The 18,392-nt window shown below is 37.1% G+C and overlaps 1 long non-coding RNA gene and 1 other non-coding gene across 5 annotated transcripts in view; both read right to left on the bottom strand.

Moving 5' to 3' along the window:
• The window catches only part of LOC117070982, a 149,660-nt gene that overhangs the window by 112,883 nt on the left and 18,385 nt on the right, over positions 1 to 18,392 (bottom strand). The window lies entirely within an intron of this gene.
• Positions 14,733 to 14,796, bottom strand: LOC117071950. Its single transcript, XR_004432667.1, has one exon. It is a non-coding gene; the product is annotated as a small nucleolar RNA SNORD109A (small nucleolar RNA).

The following is an 18,392-nucleotide window of genomic DNA, read 5'->3' as shown; positions in this document are numbered from 1 at the left end:
AGTTACAAGTGTCATATACTAAATGTTGCTGAAAGAAAAGAACAAAGATACAAATGGCAATACATCCATGTTCATGGGTTGGAATACAATATTGTTAAGATGGCAATACTGCCCAAAGGGATCTGTAGATTCAATATAATTCCTATGAAAATCTCAACTACCATTTTTTTTTAAAATGAAAAGTCAATTCTGAAATCCATATGGAATTGCAAAGACCCCAAATAGTCAAAACAGTCTAGCAAATGAAAGTCACACTTGGAGGATACATACTTCCTGATTTCAAAATTTATGATAAAGCTATAGTAATGAAAATATTGCAGTGCTGGCATAAAAATAGGCATATTCATGGAACAAGATCTAAAGTCCAAAATAATCCCATACATCTATGATCAACTGATTTCTGATGAGGGTCGCAGATCATTCCCCATGGAAAGGAATGATCTCTTCAACAAATTGTGCTGCAGCAACTGAATATGCAGTTGAAATGTGAAATTGAAATATGAATTTTCAATTCAATGCACAAATTGAATTTGGACCCCTACCTCAGAGCATACACACAAATTAATGGAAATTAGATCAATAATCTACATGTATAGACGCAAACTATAAAATTCTCCAAAGATAATGAGAAAAACCTCATGACACTGGGTTTTGCAAAAGCACCACCAACAAAAACAACAACAAAAGCAGATAAATTGGATTTATCAAAATTGAAACCTTTGTGCATAATGGACTATCACAAAAGTGAAAAGGTAACCTACAGAATGGGATAAAATACTTATAAATCATATCTGATAAGAGTCTACGGTATTAACTCATAAGTCGACAAGACAACTCAGTTTTTAAAATGGGCAAGGCACTTGAATAGACATTTCTCTAAAGAACACAAATAGCTAACAAGTATATTATAAGATGCTCAACATCGTTAGTCAATAGGGAAAAGCAAACCAAAAACACAATGAGATACCACTGCATATCCACTAGGAAGACTATAATCGTAAAAATATAAAATAACAAATATTGGTAAGGATGTGGAGATACTGGAACTCTCATCTATTGCTGGTGGGATTTTAAAATGACAGAGCCACTATGGAAAAACTTTGGCAGCTATTCAATAAACTAAACATAGAATTATTATTACGACCTATGAATCAACTTTTAGGTATACAACAAGAAGAACTGAGTTATTCAGATAAAACTGAGACATACTACAATGCGGTTGAATATCAAAACACAGTATGCTAAGTGAACAAAGCCAAAAATAAAGGTCACTTATTGTATAATTCAGTTTATACAAAATATCCGTAATACGTAAATTCATAGAGATAGAAAAGTAGGTTTGTGGTTGCCTGTGGCAGGGAGAAGGAATGGGAATTAACTGCTTAATGAGTATAAAGTTTCCTTTTTGGGATGATGAAAACATTTAGTAATCAGAGTTAATATTGCATAACATGTGTATTACTAAATGTCACTGTATTGTACACCTTAAAATGATAAATTTTATGTGAATTTTACCTCAATATGTAGAAGATTGGCAAACGAAATTTTTAAAACAATGATTCAATAGTATGTTCTCTATGTGAAAACTCACTTCGAATTCAATGGCACAGGTAGGTTGAGATTAAAAGAATGGAAAAGATGTATCATGCAAACAATTTTTTTTAAAAGAATAGGTATATTAATATAATACAAAGTAGATTTAAGAGTAAATAAAAATACCACAAAGATAGGCTCTATATAATCATAAAATAATCAAGCCACCAGGAAGGCACAATTATTCCACTTGTGTATGCACCAAACAACAGAGCCTCAAATATGTGATGCAAAAACTGATAGAACTGATAGGAGAAATAGACAAATCCACAATCATAGTTGGAGACTTCAGTTTCGTCTCTCAGAATTTCATATAGCTAATGAAATTAGCTTTTTTTTTTTTTTTTTGAGATGGAGTCTCACTCTGTCGCCCAGGCTGGAATGCAGTGGTGTGATCTCGGCTCACTACAACCTCCACCTCCCAGGTTCAAGTGATTCTCCTGCGTCAGCCTCCTGAGTAGCTGGGATTACAGGTGCCCGCCACCACGCCCGGCTAATTTTTGTATTCTTAGTAGAGACAGGGTTTCACCATGTTGATCAGGCTGCTCTCAAACTCCTGACCTTGTGATCCACCCACCTAGGTCTCCTAAAGTGCTGAGATTACAGGCATGAGCCACTGTGCCCAGCCTCAAGTGCTGTATTTTTTAAAGCCCTTTTTAGTGGTTGCCTTAGTATTACAATTAAATTAACAATTTAAAATAATCTAGCTTGAATGGATACCGATTAAATAGTTTACAAAAACTTTGCTCCAACATAAGTCAGTTCCCTCACCCTTAATTTATATTATGATTGTCTTAAAAATTACATACTTTTTCTAGCTTCATTGAAGTATGATTAACAAATCAAAATTGTATATACTTAAGATGTACACTATTATGTTTTGATATTCATTATACATCATGAAATGATTACTATAATCAAGATAATTAACCATCAGTTCCTTCAGATAGTTCTATTTTTGTGTGTGTATTTGAGAATAGTGGTATTTACTCTTTTAACAAATTTCAAGTATACCAAATATTATTATTAACTATAGTAATGCTGTTGTACACTAGATCTCTAGAACTTGCACATTTTATAACTGAAAGTTTGTACCTTTTGACCAACATCTCCCCATTCCCTGACCCTCCAGTTCCTGGAAACCACCATTCTCCTCTCTGTTTTTATGAGTTTAACTTTTGAAGGATTTTAAAGGTTGGATTTCCTTCTTTGTGAACGCTAAATAGATTCCACTGTGTCTATATACCAGGTTGTCTTTATCTAATTATCTATTGATGAACACTTAGGTTGATTCCATATCGAGGCTACTGTGAATAATGCTGAAATAAATATTCAAGACAGTCATTTTAATTCATTTGGATATATATTCAATAGTGAAATTGCTGGATCATATAGTAGTTCTGTTTTTAATTTTTTGAGGAACCTCCATGCTGTTTTCCATAATGGCTATTCCAGTTTAAATTCACACCAACAGTGTAAAAGGGCCTTCTTTTTCCTTTTCTCTACATTCCCCCAGCTTGTTTTCTTTTGAGTTTTTGATAATAGCCATCCTAATAGTTGCAGGTGGTATTTCATTGTTTGATTTGCATTTCCCTGATGATTAGTGATGTCAAGCATTTTTTCATATGTCTGTCGCCTATTTGTAAGTCTTCTTTGAAAAAAATGTCTATTCAGGTTCTTCACCTATTTTAAAATTGGATTATTCGTTTATTTCTGTTGAATTTTATATATTCCTTATATATTTTTAGATATTAACCCTTTATCAGATATGTGGTTTGCAAACATTTTCTCCCATTTCATAAACTGCCTTTTAATTCTGATGATTGATTGTTTCCTTTGCTGTGCAGAAACTTTTTAGTTTGTTAGGGTCCCACTTGTTGCCTGTGCTTCTGGTGTCATATCAAAAAGATCATTGCCAAGATCAATGTCAATGAGTTTTCCCCTAAAGATTTTGTGGTTTCAGGTATTATATTTAAGTCTTTATCAATTTTGATTTGATTTGTGTGTATGGTGTAAGATAAGGGTGTAATTTCATTCTTTTGCATCTGGATATTCAGTCTTCTCAGTGCCATTTATTGTAGAGACTATACTTTCCCCATTGTGTACTGTTGGCTGTTTTGTTGAATGTTAGTTGACTCTATAAATGTGAGTTTATTTCTGGGCTCTCTATTCTGTTCCATTGGTCTTTCTGTTTTTATGCCATGCTGTTTTGATTAATAAACTTTGAAGTTAGGTGGTGTGATGTCTCCAGCCTTGCTATTCTTGCTCAAAATTGCTTCATTGAGTCTTTTGCAGTTCCATGCAAACTTTAGGACTGTGTTTTCTATTTCTGTGAAAAATGTCATTGGAATTTTAGTAGGAATTGCACTTAATCTGTAGGTTGCTTTGAGTAGCATGAACATTTTAACAGTATTAATTCATCTGATGAACATAGGCTATCTTTCCATTTATTTCCATTTATTTTCAGTTTCTTTGGTATTCTTTAGTTTTTTTTTTATGATACCACAAATAGGATTGTTTTCTTAATTTTTTGGATAACTTGTTTTTGGTGTTTAGAAGTGCAACTGATTATTGTACATTGATTTTGTATCCTGCAACTTTAGTGAATTCTTCTTTTAAGCTCTAACTAAAACAGCGTTTTGGTGGAGTCTTTAGTGGTTTCTCATATAAGATCTTGTCATCTACAGAGACAATTTAACTTCGTTCTTCCCAACTTGGGTGCCTTTTTTCTTCCCTAATTGGTCTGGCTAGAATTTCAACTACTATGTTAAATATAAGTGGTGAGAATGGGCATCCTTGTTTTTGTTCTGATCTTAGAGTCAAAGCTTTTTACTTTTCACCATTGAGTATATTACCTCCGGGTTTGTCATATGTGGCTTTTATTGTGTTGAGGCACATTCTTTCTATACCTGATTTATTGAGAGTTTTTAGTCCTGAAAGGATGCTGAATATTGTCAAATGCTTTTCTAAATTTATTGAGATGATCATAAGATTTTTATCCTTCATCCTGTTAAAATAGTGTAACATTTGTTGATTTGATTATATTGAACCATCCTGCATCCCAGGCATGAATCTCACTTGATCATGATGTATGCCATTATAATGTGTTGCTGAATTAGGTTTGCTAGTATTTTGCTGAACATTTTTGCATCTATATTTATCAGGGTTTTTGGCCTGTAATTTTCCTTTCTCAAAGTGTTCTTTTTAAATCTTTGATATCAAGGTAAAACTGGCCTCTTATAATGAATTTGAAAGTGTTTTCTCTTCTTCAATTTTTTTGGAAGAGTTTAAGAAAGAGTGGTATAATTCTTTTTTAAATGGTTGGTAGTCTTCACCAGTGAAGTCATCTGATCCTGAGCTTTTCTTTGTGAGATTTTTGAATATTGATTCAATTCCCTTACTCATTATTGATCTGTTCAGATATTCCACTTCTTCATGATTCAGTTTTTGTAGGTTGTATGTTTCTAGGGATTTACCCACTGCAAGTTAACTAATTTGTTGGCATATAGTTTTCTCTTAATTTGTATTGCCTGTGGTATCAGTTGTAATATCTCCTCTTTCATTTTTTATTTTGAGTCTTCTCTTTTTTAGTCTAGCTAAAAGTTTGTTGATTTAATTTTTTTAAAAAGCTATAAGTTTTGTTAATATTCTCTATTGTTTTTCTAGTCTATGTTTCATTTCTTTCTGTCTGAGTTTTGTTATTTCCTTCCCTTTGATAACATGGGGCTTGTTTTTTTCCTTCCTTGTAGTTCCCTGAGGTGGAATGTTGTTTATTTAAAATCTTTTTTAAAATGTGTTTATTAATATAAGCTTACCTAATAGAACTGCTTTTGCTGTGTCCTGTATGTTTTGGTATGTTGTGTTTCTACTTTGCTGTCACAAAATTATTTTGATTTTTTTCTTTGACCCATTGGTTGTTCAGGAATATGTTAATTCTATATATTTGTAAATTTCCAGTTTTCCTCTTATTATTGATTTCTAGTATTATACTATTGTGGTGAAAAATAATTGATAGTATTTCAGCTTTATTAAATTTTGTAATATTATTTTGTGATCTAACATATAATCTATCCTGGAGAATGTTCTATGTGTGCTTGAGAAGAATGTGAATTCTGTCACTGTTGGATGAAACATTCACTATATGTCTGTTAGATCCATTTGTTCTAAAGTGAAGTTTAAGTTAAATGTTTCCTTATTGATTTTATGTCTGGATTATCTATTCATTTTTGAAAGGGAGGTACTGAAGTTCACTACTATTACTGTATTGCTATATATTTCTCCTTTTATATGTATTAATATTTGCCTTATATATTTAGGTGCTTCAACGTTGGGTGAATAAACATTTACAATTGTTATGTCTTCTTGAACAATTAACTGCTTCACCATTTTGACCTTAGCCTTTTGATATAGTTTTTAACTTAAAATCTTTTCTGTATGCCATATGTATAGATGTCTCTGCTCTCTTTTGGTTTCTATCTGCATGCAATATCTTTTTCTACTTTTTTTCATTTCAGCCTGTATGTGTCCTTAAAGTGAAGTAAATCTCTTGTCGGCAGCACATAGTTGGGTCTGGGTGTGTGTCTGTGCGTGTGTGTGGTGTTTGCTGTTGTTGTTGTTTCTAAAATCCATTTGTCCATTCTGTTTTTTTGTTTGGAAAATTTAATCCGTTTACATTTAAAGTGAGTATGGACAGGTAAGGACTTACTATTTTCATTATGTTAAATTTTTTCTTGCTCTTTTTACTTACTTTGTTCCTCCCTTGCTGTCTTCCTTTGTAATTTGATGATTTTCTGTAGTGTTATGTTTTGATTCCTTTCTCTTTTTCTTTTGTATATCTACTAGAGGTTTTTGCTTTATAGTTACCATGACACTTACACAAAACATCTTATAGGTATAACAATTTATTTTAAGCTGATAACAAATTAAATTTGATCACATATGAAAACTACACTTTTACTTCCCTACCCTTGCATGCTATGTTTTTAATGTTCTAATTTACATCTTTTTATACTGTAGTATGCATTGACAAGCTATTGCAGCTATGGTTTTTTTTTTAAATACTTTTGTCTTTTAACCTTCATAGTACAGTAAAATTATTTATACACCATCATTATAGTATCAAAGTGTTCTAAATCTGACTTTGTACTTTCCTTTACCACTGAGGTTTATCATTTCATATTACTAACTAGTGCCATATCATTTCAGCTTGAAGAACTCCCCTTAGTATGTCTTGTAAGGCAGGTCTAGTGGTGATGAACTGCCTCAGCTTTTGTTTGTCTAGGAAAGTTCTTATCTCTCCTTCATTTCTGAGGAACAGATTTGCCAGGTAAAGCATTGGTTGGCATTTTTTTCCTTGCAGCAATTGAATAGTTCATCCCACTCTCTCCCATTTTGTAAGGTTTCTACTGAGAAATCTGTTGATAGCCTTAAAAGGGTTCCCTGTATGTGGTGAGTCTCTTTTCTTTCAGTACTTTCAAATTTCTTTTTTAAAAACATTATAAATTTTCCAATAACACTTACTGAAATTATATGTAAATAATAATCACAACATAAGAATCCTGTCTCCCTCTTAGTGATTGGTGGTTGCATTGGTTTATTCGTTGTCTTGATTTTGCTTTTGACAGTTTGATTATAAAGTATTTTGGTGAAGTCCCCTTTTTGGAATGTATCCTGTATGGGGATCTTTGAGCTTCATATACCTGGATGCTCATTTCTTTTCCTAGATTTGGAGAGTGTTCAGCCATTATTTCTTAAATAAGTTTTCTGCCCTTTTCTCTCTTCTCCTTTATGATTCCAATAATCCTTATATTAGTTCTCTTGATGATGTTTTATACATCCTGTAGGCTTTATTTATTTTCATTCTTTTTTTTTTAATCCTCTGATGAATACTTTCAAATAGCCAGTCTTCAGGTTCACAGATTTTTTTCTTCTGCTTGATCAACTTTGCTGTTGTATACCCTCCTTCATTTCATGCATTGTATTCTTTAGCTCCATAATTTCTGGGTTTTCTTTTAAGATAATTTTTCTCCTTTTTGAATTTCTAGTTTTGTTCATGAATTGTTTTCCTGATTTCACAGAGTAGTCTATTGGTGTTCCTTTTAGTTTGCTGAGCTTTCTTAATATAATTGTTTTGAATTTGTTATAAACCAATTTGAACATCTCCATCTTTGGGGAGTTGGTTATTGGAAAATGATTGTGTTCTTCTGGTGGTGTCTTTTTTTTTTTTCATGTTTCTTGAATTACTGTACTGCTGCCTTTGCATTTAAAGAAACAGTCACCCCCTCTGGTCTTCACTGACTGGCCTTAGGAGAGAAACATTTTCATCAGTTAGTCAGGCTAGGGATTTTGAGGTTCTCTCAGACATTGTCTATGGATGAACCTGCTCCACACATCTTGTTCCCTCAAGGGGGCAAATTCTTAAGGTTGTATGCCTTCTGCATTAGTCCATTCTCACACTGCTATAAAGAACTACCTAAGACTGGATAATTTATGAAGAAAAGAAGTTTAATTGGCTCGCAGTTCAGTTCTGCAGCCTGCACAGGAAGCATGGTTGGGAGGCCTCAGGAAACTTAAAATCATGGCAGAAGGCAAAGGAGTAGCAAGCACGTCTTACCAAGGTGGAGTGAAAGAGAGTGAAGGGGGATATGCTACACACTTTCAAACACCTGGATCTCATGAGAACTTTATCACAAGAACAGCAAGAGGGAAGTCCACCCCCATGATCCAATCACCTCCCACCAGGCCCCTCCTCTGACACGTGGGAATTACAATTTGACATGAGATTTGGGTGGGGACACACAGCCAAACCATATCACCTTCTCTAGGTTGCATAAAGGCAGGCCAGGTGCTAAAGTCTCATTTTTTATAGGGTGGTGTCCTGAAATTCTCATGTTTGTGAGCTTTCTTCCAGTTCTGCAGAGTGGAGCCAGCTGTCAACAGTGCTTGCAAGCCATCTGCAGATTCTCGCTGCTTTTCACAGGAGTGTGCTTGGGGAGCCAAAGAGTGGGGGAGGCATTTGGAGCATTTGGGGTTTTGTTGACAAGATGAGAGTGATGCATCCCAAGTGGCTTACAGGTGGGCTCCTGATGGAGTCCGTGAAGCAACTGGTAGGATCTATGGCAGTTTCAAGTGTGGGTTGCTGTGAGTCCTCATCTTTGTTTCCTGCTTTTACCCTCTCCCAACCACTCCACCTTGCTGATCACCTCAGTATTCTGGCTGAGATGAAAATAAAGTGGATCTCTTGGGCAGGGGCCTGTATGTCTTGAGAAACTGGATACTCACTTATTATACTCTTGTTTTCCCCTGTGGAAGAAATAATGGGCTCTTGTTACTGAGCTGTGCCACTTTTTGGGGAGGGTGATGCAGGTAAAGTGAAACTGTTTATACCCTTTCCAATGAATCTATTCTTAGATTTTTTTACTCCACTGGTGTGCTGAACTTTTACTGTCAACTCCTGAACTCCCACAAGGTACTCTTGCTCATGAATGGTTGTCAAAATTGACACTTATATGGGAAAACAATTACAGAAAACTCCTATTCTGACATTTTGGTGCTATTACCCAAAATTACGTCTTTATATAATACCATCAACACAAATTTATAATTGAGATTATGTTTTCAATCAAATAGGAAAGAGACAAATGTTACAAACAAAATAAATATATACTTTGTTTTAAACTTACACATGTAGTTTTACTGGTTCTCTTTATTTCTTCTCGTGGATGTGATTTACTTTCCAGTGCCTTTCTATTTCAGAGTGAAGGAGTTCCCTTAACATTTCTATTAGGACAAGTCTTACAGAGAAAATTTCTCTGAGATTTTGTTTAGGAATGTCTTCATTTCTTCTTTTTGAACAATAGTTTTGTTGAATCTAGAATTATTGGTTGAAAGTTTTTATTTCATTACTTTGTTTATGTACATTGTCTTTTTAGTCTGCATGGTTTATGGTAAGGAGTCAATTGTCAGACTTATTGAGGATGGTGTGTATGTTATGAATAATTTTTTTCTTACTATCTTCAAGAATTCTCTCCTTATGTTTGTCTTTTGACATGTTGACTGTGATGTGGCTAGGTGATTATCTCTTTGAGATTATCTTACTTGGATTTTATTGGTCATCTCGGGTATATAAATTCACGTTTTTCATAAAATTTGGGAAGTTATCTTTCCTTCTCCTTTTTTCATCCTTCTAGGGCTCCAGTTTATGCATCCACTGGTATGAGAGACGCTGCTCTACGGTTCTTTGTTACTCAGTTTTCTTCATTTTTTCCCACCTCTGTTGCTCAGACTGGGTAATCTCAATTGACATATCTTCAAGTTCACTGATTCTTTCTTCTGCCTGCTCAAATCTGCGAATAGAGGCCCTCTTGTTTCAACTGTCTAATTTTTTTGCTTTATATTTTTTCATGTTGTCTTTTCTTATAATTTCTCTCTCTTTATTGATAGTCTATATTTGGTAAGACAGTACTTTTATACCTTTCTTTAACCCTTTTGACACGTTTTTCTTTAGTTCTATGTACGTATTTTTAATAGCTGGTTCAATGTCTGTGTCTACTAAGATCAACATCTGGTCTTCCTTAAGGATAATTTCATTGACTTCATCTTATCCTATTTGTGCCATATTTTTCTGTTTCTTTGCATGTCTTGTACTTTTTTGTTGAACACTAGACATATTATGTATTATGTGGCGACTCTTCAAATTATATTCTCCCCTTTCCCAGAGTTTATTTTTGTTGCTGTTTTGTTTTTCACATGATTTTCCCGGACTAATTCTGTAAAGTTTATATGCCCTGTAGTAGGTGGATACTGAAGTCTCTGCTCAGTTAGGTTAGTGCACAGGTAATGACTAGAAAGAGATTTCCTTTAATGCTTCTAACTAACATGCCTCTCACCCCTCACTAAGGTGCTGTGTGTGTGTGTGTATGTGTGTGTGTGTTATGGTTCCCATTCAGCACGTAGGTAGTTCACAACTCTTCCTTAACTTGTCCAGAGCATAAAAGGAAAGCCAGAGGTAAACAATTACATGCATGTAGCTTTCTTTTTTTATTCTTTTTTTTCTTTTTTGAGACAGAGCCTTGCTCTGTCGCCCAGGCTGGAGGGCAGTGGCACGATCTTGGCTCACGTAACCTCCGCCTCCCGGGTTCAAGCGATTCTCCTGCCTCAGCCTCCTGAGTAGCTGGGGTTACAGATGTGTGCCACCACACCTGGCTAATTTTTGTATTTTTAGTAGAGACGGGGTTTCACCACATTGGTCAGTCTGGCCTCAAACTCCTGACCTCATGATCTGCATGCCTCGGCCTCCCAAAGTGCTGGGACTACAGGTGTGAGCCACCACGCCCAGCCTGCATGTGGCTTTCTAGATAAAAAGGAATATGTCAGAGCTTTTTGAAACAGCCTCTAGACATCTCATTCCCAAGATTTTAGTTTTCAGTTTTTGATCAGCTTCTTGTTTATCCCAACTGTTACCAACACTGCAGGCAGTTGTGATAGTCAACAGTTGCCATGGATTCTTTTTGACCAATACCCTGAAATTGAGATTTTCTTACTTAGTGAGCACTGAGTCAGTCCAAATGAATATAAATAATATAGATTAGGCTTTAGAGGTCAAATAGTGATAATTACATGGGGATGGAACTTTTTGGGAAATTTCCAAACCTTTCTTCTCCAGTGGTTGCTATCCTGCTAATTTTTTTTTTTTTTTTTTTTTGAGGCGGAGTCTCACTGTCTCCCAGGCTGGAGTGCAGGGACCAGATCTCAGCTCACTGCAAGCTCCGCCTCCCGGGTTTACGCCATTCTCCTGCCTCAGCCTCCCGAGTAGCTGGGACTACAGGCGCCCGCCACCTCGCCCGGCTAGTTTTTTGTATTTTTTAGTAGAGATGGGGTTTCACTGTGTTAGCCAGGATGGTCTCGATCTCCTGACCTCGTGATCCGCCCGTCTCGGCCTCCCAAAGTGCTGGGATTACAGGCTTGAGCCACCGCGCCCGGCAGGCAATCCTGCTAATTTTTTTTTTTTTTTTTTTTTTTTTTTTTTTTTTTTTTTTTTTTTTTGAGACGGAGTCTCGCGCTGTCACCCAGGCTGGAGTGCTGTGGCCGGATCTCAGCTCACTGCAAGCTCCGCCTCCCGGGTTCACGCCATTCTCCTGCCTCAGCCTCCCGAGTAGCTGGGACTACAGGCGCCGCCACCTCGCCCGGCTAGTTTTTTGTAGTTTTTAGTAGAGACGGGGTTTCACCGTGTTAGTCAGGATGGTCTCGATCTCCTGACCTCGTGATCCGCCCGTCTCGGCCTCCCAAAGTGCTAGGATTACAGGCTTGAGCCACCGCGCCCGGCCTAATCCTGCTAATTTTTAAGACTACTACAGTACTAGGGAGAAAAGCATGGGAAGGAGGCATATTAAAATGCCACCAAGCTGGCTGTTCTTACTGATTCAGCCATTTTTCTTGAATAAATGTTCTTTGGAATTTTGTAAGCCTTTGGTTAATTTTCAAAGTTTTGGAAAATTAATTTCGACTATTTCTGTCAAGGCTCTTATTGGTTTTATGGAGGAGTAGATTTTTGGAGGCTCTTACTCTGACTTTCCAGAAGTGATTTTCCTACATTGGTTATCTTTACATATAAAACCAACCTTAAATTCCTTGGGTAACCCTCACTTGGTCATAAAGTATTTCTACATTTCATCTGCTAAAATTTTTATTAGATTTCTTTGCATTTATGTTCATGAGGAATAATGTATATTCTTCTTTTTAAATTTTTGTGTCTTTTTTTCTTACCTGGGTATTGCTGTCCAAATGGAGTAAGTTGGGAAATATTCCCTTCCTCTAAATGTTCTGGAATCTTGTAGAGGATTGGCATTTTTTTTTTTTTTTCATTTCATATGAAGCTATATGTGCCTGAAGTTTTCTCTGCTGGAAGACTTTTAACTGCAAATTCAATTTACTTGATATAGGGCTATTCAGGTTATTTACTTCTTCACTGAGTTTTTGTAGTTTGTATCTTTCAAGGAATTTTTCCATTTCATTTAAGTTATTGAAAAATGTTGGGCCGGGCGCGGTGGCTCAAGCCTGTAATCCCAGCACTTTGGGAGGCCGAGATGGGCGGATCACGAGGTCAGGAGATCGAGACCATCCTGGCGAACACGGTGAAACCCCGTCTCTACTAAAAAATACAAAAAAAAAAATTAGCTGGGCGAGGTGGCGGGCTCCTGTAGTCCCAGCTACTCCGGAGGCTGAGGCAGGAGAATGGCGTATAGCCGGGAGGCAGAGCTTGCAGTGAGCTGAGATCCGGCCACTGCACTCTAGCCTGGGCGACAGAGCGAAACTCCGTCTCAAAAAAAAAAAAAAAAAAGAAAAAGAAAAAGAAAAATGTTGGCATACATTTTTTTTTCTTGATGTAGGGTCTTGCTTTGTCACCCAGGCTGGAGGGCAGTGGTGCAAACATGGCTCACTACAGCCTCAACATTCTGGGCTCAAGTGATCCTCTCTTCTCAGCCTCCCAAGTGACAGGGATTACAGGCATGCAATACCACACCCAGCTAATTTTTGTACTTTTTGTGTAGACAAGGTTTCAACATGTTGCCCAGACTGGTCTCAAATGCCTGAGCTCTAGCAATCCTCCCACCTCGGCCTGCCAAAGTGCTGAGATTACAGGGGTAAGCCACCATGCCTGGCTGACATGCCCCTTTTAAATAATTTTTCCTTATTATCATTTTAGTATTCATAGAATCTGTAATGATTTACCCTCTTACATTTTCAAATATTGGTATTTGTGTTTTGACTTTTTTTCTTAAATTGGTCTGGTTACAAGTTTATCAGTATCTTCTCACTGGGCTACTTTTTAATTTTCTCAAATTTTCTCTGTGTTTTGTTGTTTTATATTTCATTGATTTCTGCTCTTACCTTTATTAATGCTTTTATTTTACTTAACTCTGTGTTAATTTGTTCTTTTCTAAGTTTCTTAAGGTAAACTACAAATTTACTGATTTAAAACCTTTTTTCTTTTCTAATATAGGCATTTCAGTGCTATAAATTTCTCCCTATATCCTGTTTTATCAGTATCCCATACAGTTTTAGATTGTATATTTGTATTTTTATTCAGTTCAAAAGACTTCAGTTTTCCTTTTTTTGTGTCTTTTTTTAACCAATAAATAGGTCAGAAATGCTAATTTAAATTTCCAAACATTAAGAGATTTAGGAGAGTAAGAGATATTCCTCTTACTCTAATTCGATACCATTGTGGAATTAAATTACCATGGTTTACATGAATTTAATTCTTTAAATGTGTTAAGACTTATTTTATGGCCCCTCCCATCAAATGAAGATTTTTAAAGGAATAGGGCTCTGCTTATTTTTATTTCCTGACATACTGTTACTTATTATAGCCATTCTATCTGCCAAAAACATGCAGGAAAAAAGCACACAAATCAATTGGAAAAAAATACATAAATATTAACTATAATGAGACCCCACAATTTGGTCCCAGTGTAATTGTGTAATGTCCAAGTTTCCTATATTCTCTTAAAACTTTCCCAACATTATTAACACTAATAATTCACTTTATAGTCACCCGATCATTTAAAAAAATTATTCTAGATGTTCCTGTATTCCATTTTTTACTCAAGCACTGTACACAATCAACAACAAATAGTTCAAAATAAATGAAACACCAGACCCCTCCCTTACTGTAAAACCCTAAGGTGAAGTCTGCGTAAGAAAGCTATTATGGGCCGGGCGCGGTGGCTCAGGCCTGTAATCCCAGCACTTTGGGAGGCCGAGACGGGCGGATCACGAGGTCAGGAGATCGAGACCATCCTGGCTAACACGGTGAAACCCCGTCTCTACTAAAAAAAAAACTAGCCGGGCGAGGTGGCGGGCGCCTGTAGTCCCAGCTACTCGGGAGGCTGAGGCAGGAGAATGGCATAAACCCGGGAGGCGGAGTTTGCAGTGAGCTGAGATCCGGCCACTGCACACTCCAGCCTGGGCGACAGAGCGAGACTCCGTCTCAAAAAAAGAAAGAAAGCTATTATGATAGTGCCATTTTCTGAGAGAAAAGAAAGGCATGCACATAGGGGCTATGTGAGATAATCCAGGAGGTCATCATATTGAACCAATTCTAAAAGTCCTCTCTTTCTATTAAGGAACATTCAGCTAGACTAGTTGAAATCCGAAAACAATCTTTCAGAATCCTGAGATAACTATAGTCATCATTGATCTTGGTAAGGCAGCTGCTGACAAATTAGCACTTCTATAACTGGGTTACTTTCCAGTAGAGTTGTTATTTGCATTAAGAATTCAGTATACACTTCAGCTTTACTATTGAAGCTGGCAATATGTCAACCTTATAAACTTCAGCACAGTCACTTCTCCTGAAGGGGACAGCACAGTTTGGGAGATGGCACTGTTGACATATATAAAAATTAGAATGGAACAAGTAATGCTGCATGAATCGATTTTCAATATTTATCACTTTGATTATCAGAGCAAAAAGGGATTAACACTAAAACAACACCTACTATAAACCTGCTTTCAACTTTGTCTCTCTTTACTCTCCTAAGCAATGTTTATCCATATTTGAAAAATAATATTACTGCCAAATGCTCATCTGTTGATTGCATTACTATATACAATCCTATATTTTGACTCTATCATGGTTTCCCTGCCATGTGTGTGTTTTCAGTTTTCCCTTAGATGTGTTTATCCAAACCAAGGGCATCATTAACATAAGCTTACACTTCTGTCTCTATCTCATCATGCCAACTTTGCTGCAGTTTCTTAATCTGATTTTAATTTTCAGGAAGTAAATAAATAATGGATTTACCACACATATAGGCTAGCCAGAAAAAAATGACATTGGATTTGTCTTCACACAAACTGTATTCTTTGAAACTACTGACATAAGATAATCATGAAATATTGTGTACACAGGGATTTGAGCCTGCTATGTCTGTCTTCCGGGAATGCTTGATCTGTGGGCTCATTCCAGAACTGGGGGAGCCATGTCTTCAGCATGATTCTAACCACAGTCAGAGTGCATTGGAAACTTGATGCTCTTGCTTCCCTGTCAAATTCACACACACACACACACACACACACACACACACACCCCTGGGCTCTCATCTAAAGAAGCCATACAATGTTTATAGGGTGGTTGGTTCAAAATAAAAGCATGTATTTCAGTATCTATTGGACTTTTCAATGAGATAATCATGTCCATGTTTTATAACCCTTTCAGCACACTTCTGTAAAGCTAGTGAACATCATACAAGATAAAATTCTTTGTGTTCTGTATAATTGATTGACTACTTCAACCTGACACCTTCACTTATGGCTTTTACATATTTCTGATTTGTTCATTCTCAAGAATACATTGCCAGCACTAAGGACAAAGATATGGCTTTAAAAATACCAAATATGAATCTGTTCAAATTATCTGGAAGGAAACACACATAATACCAAAATCTTAAAAATTCCTGTTACAATGTTAAAATTGAGAAGAGTATTTTAGAGAACTGTCCTGATAAATTTCTCTAACTTTATAGTGTGAATGGTATCCTGGTTAATTTCTTCATGTTAACATGACTTTATCAATCTTATCAATTTTGTCTTCTCACTGTCATCTTTGCATTGCCTATCATGTTATTAATTTATGACGTATTAATTTATAAATATATACATAATTATTATAAATAAAACTGAAACCTGTATAATTTATCCAGGCAGTGGCTCTTTCAAAACTTCTGAATTTTAGTCTTCAAATTTTTTTGCAATTCGGAATGTTTAAGTGATTGCAAATAAAAGACAATCCTGGTATGACTGTCAGTGATAAATGCTATAGTTATGGCATACATTTTGTAAAATGACTGCCAATTTTCACTGTATTAACTATAACCTATTTTAACCTATTTTAATAATGTTAAACATATTTATCACTTAAGAATCCACATGAAAAAACCTGGATCCTGAGCAAGATGGCCGAACAGGAACAGCTCCAGCCTCCAGCTCCCAGTGCGAGCAACACAGAAGATGGGTGATTTCTGCATGTTCAACTGAGGTACTGGGTACATCTCACTGGGGAGTGCCGGACAATCGGTGCTGGTCAGCCAGTGCAGGCCAACCAGCGAGAGCTGAAGCAGGGCAAGGCAATGCCTCACCTGGGAAGTGCAAGGGGGAAAGGAATCCCTTTTCCTAGCCAAGGGAAACTGAGACACATAACACCTGGAAAATCGGGTAACTCCCACCCTAATACTGAGCTTTACCAAGGGTCTTAGCAAACGGCACACCAGGAGATTATATCCCACACCTGGCCTGGAGGGTCCCACACCCACAGAGCCTCCCTCATTGCAAGCACAGCAGTCTGAGATCTAACTGCAAGGCGGCAGCGAGGCTGGGGGAGGGGCACCCACCATTGCTGAGGCTTACGTAGGTAAACAAAGCTGCCGGGAAGCTCGAACTGGGTGGAGCCCACCACAGCTCAAGGAGGCCTGCCTGCCTCTGTAGACTCCACCTCTGGGGACAGGGCATAGCTAAACAAAAAGCAGCAGAAACCTCTGCAGATGTAAATGACCCTGTCTGACAGCTTTGAAGAGAGTAGTGGGTCTCCCAGCACGGAGGTTGAGATCTGAGAACAGACCGACTGCATGCTCAAGTGGGTCCCTGACCCTTGAGTAACCTAACTGGGAGACATCCCCCACTAGGTGCAGACCTACATCTCACACGTCACATGGCTGGGAACACCTCTGAGACGAAGTTTCCAGAGCAAGAATCAGACAGCAACACTTGCTGTTCAGCAATATTCCATCTTCTGCAGACTCCGCTGCTGATACCCAGGCAAACAGGGTCTGGAGTAGACCTCAAGCAAACTCCAACAGACCTACAGCTGAGGGTCCTGACTGTTAGAAGGAAAACTAACAAACAGAAAGGACACCACACCAAAACGCCATCAGTACGTCACCATTATCAAAGACCAAAGGCAGATAAAACCACAAAGATGGGGGAAAAGCAGGGCAGAAAAGCTGGAAATTCAAAAAATCAGAGCACATCTCCCCCTCCAGAGGAATGCAGCTCATCGCCAGCAATGGATCAAAGCTGGACGGAGAATGACTTTGACGAGTTGAGAGAAGAAGGCTTCGGTCGATCAAACTTCTCAGAGCTAAAGGAGGAACTATGTACCCAGCGCAAAGAAACAAAAAATCTTGAAAAAAGAATAGAAGAATGGAAAACTAGAATAATCAATGCAGAGAAGGCCATAAATGAACTGATAGAGATGAAAACCATGACACGAGAATTACGAGACAAATGCACAAGCTTCAATAACCAACTCGATCAACTGGAAGAAAGAATATCAATGATTGAAGATCAAATGAATGAAATGAAGTGATGAGAAGTGCAGAGAAAAAAGAGGAAAAAGAAATGAACAAAGCCTCCAAGAATATGGGACTATGTGAAAAGATCAAATCTACGTCTGATTGGTGTACCTGAAAGTGAGGGGGAGAACGGAACCAAGTTGGAAAACACTCTTCAGGATATCATCCAGGAGAACTTCCCCAACCTAGTAAGGCAGGCCAACATTCAAATTCAGGAAATACAGAGAATGCCACAAAGATACTCCTGAAGAAGAGCAACTCCAAGACACATAATTGCCAGATTCACCAAAGTTGAAATGAAGGAAAAAATGTTAAGGGCAGCCAGAGAGAAAGGTCCGGTTACCCACAAAGGGAAGCCCATCAGACTAACAGCAGATCTCTCGGCAGAAACTCTACAAGCCAGAAGTGAATGGGGGCCAATATTCAACATTCTTAAAGAAGAGAATT

Source organism: Trachypithecus francoisi, unplaced genomic scaffold (assembly GCF_009764315.1).
Source record: "Trachypithecus francoisi isolate TF-2019V2 unplaced genomic scaffold, Tfra_2.0 Lachesis_group3, whole genome shotgun sequence".
Classification (NCBI taxonomy): Eukaryota; Metazoa; Chordata; class Mammalia; order Primates; family Cercopithecidae; genus Trachypithecus; species Trachypithecus francoisi.
Note: the sequence above shows the minus strand (reverse complement) of the source record. Positions and strands in the feature narration are given on the sequence as shown.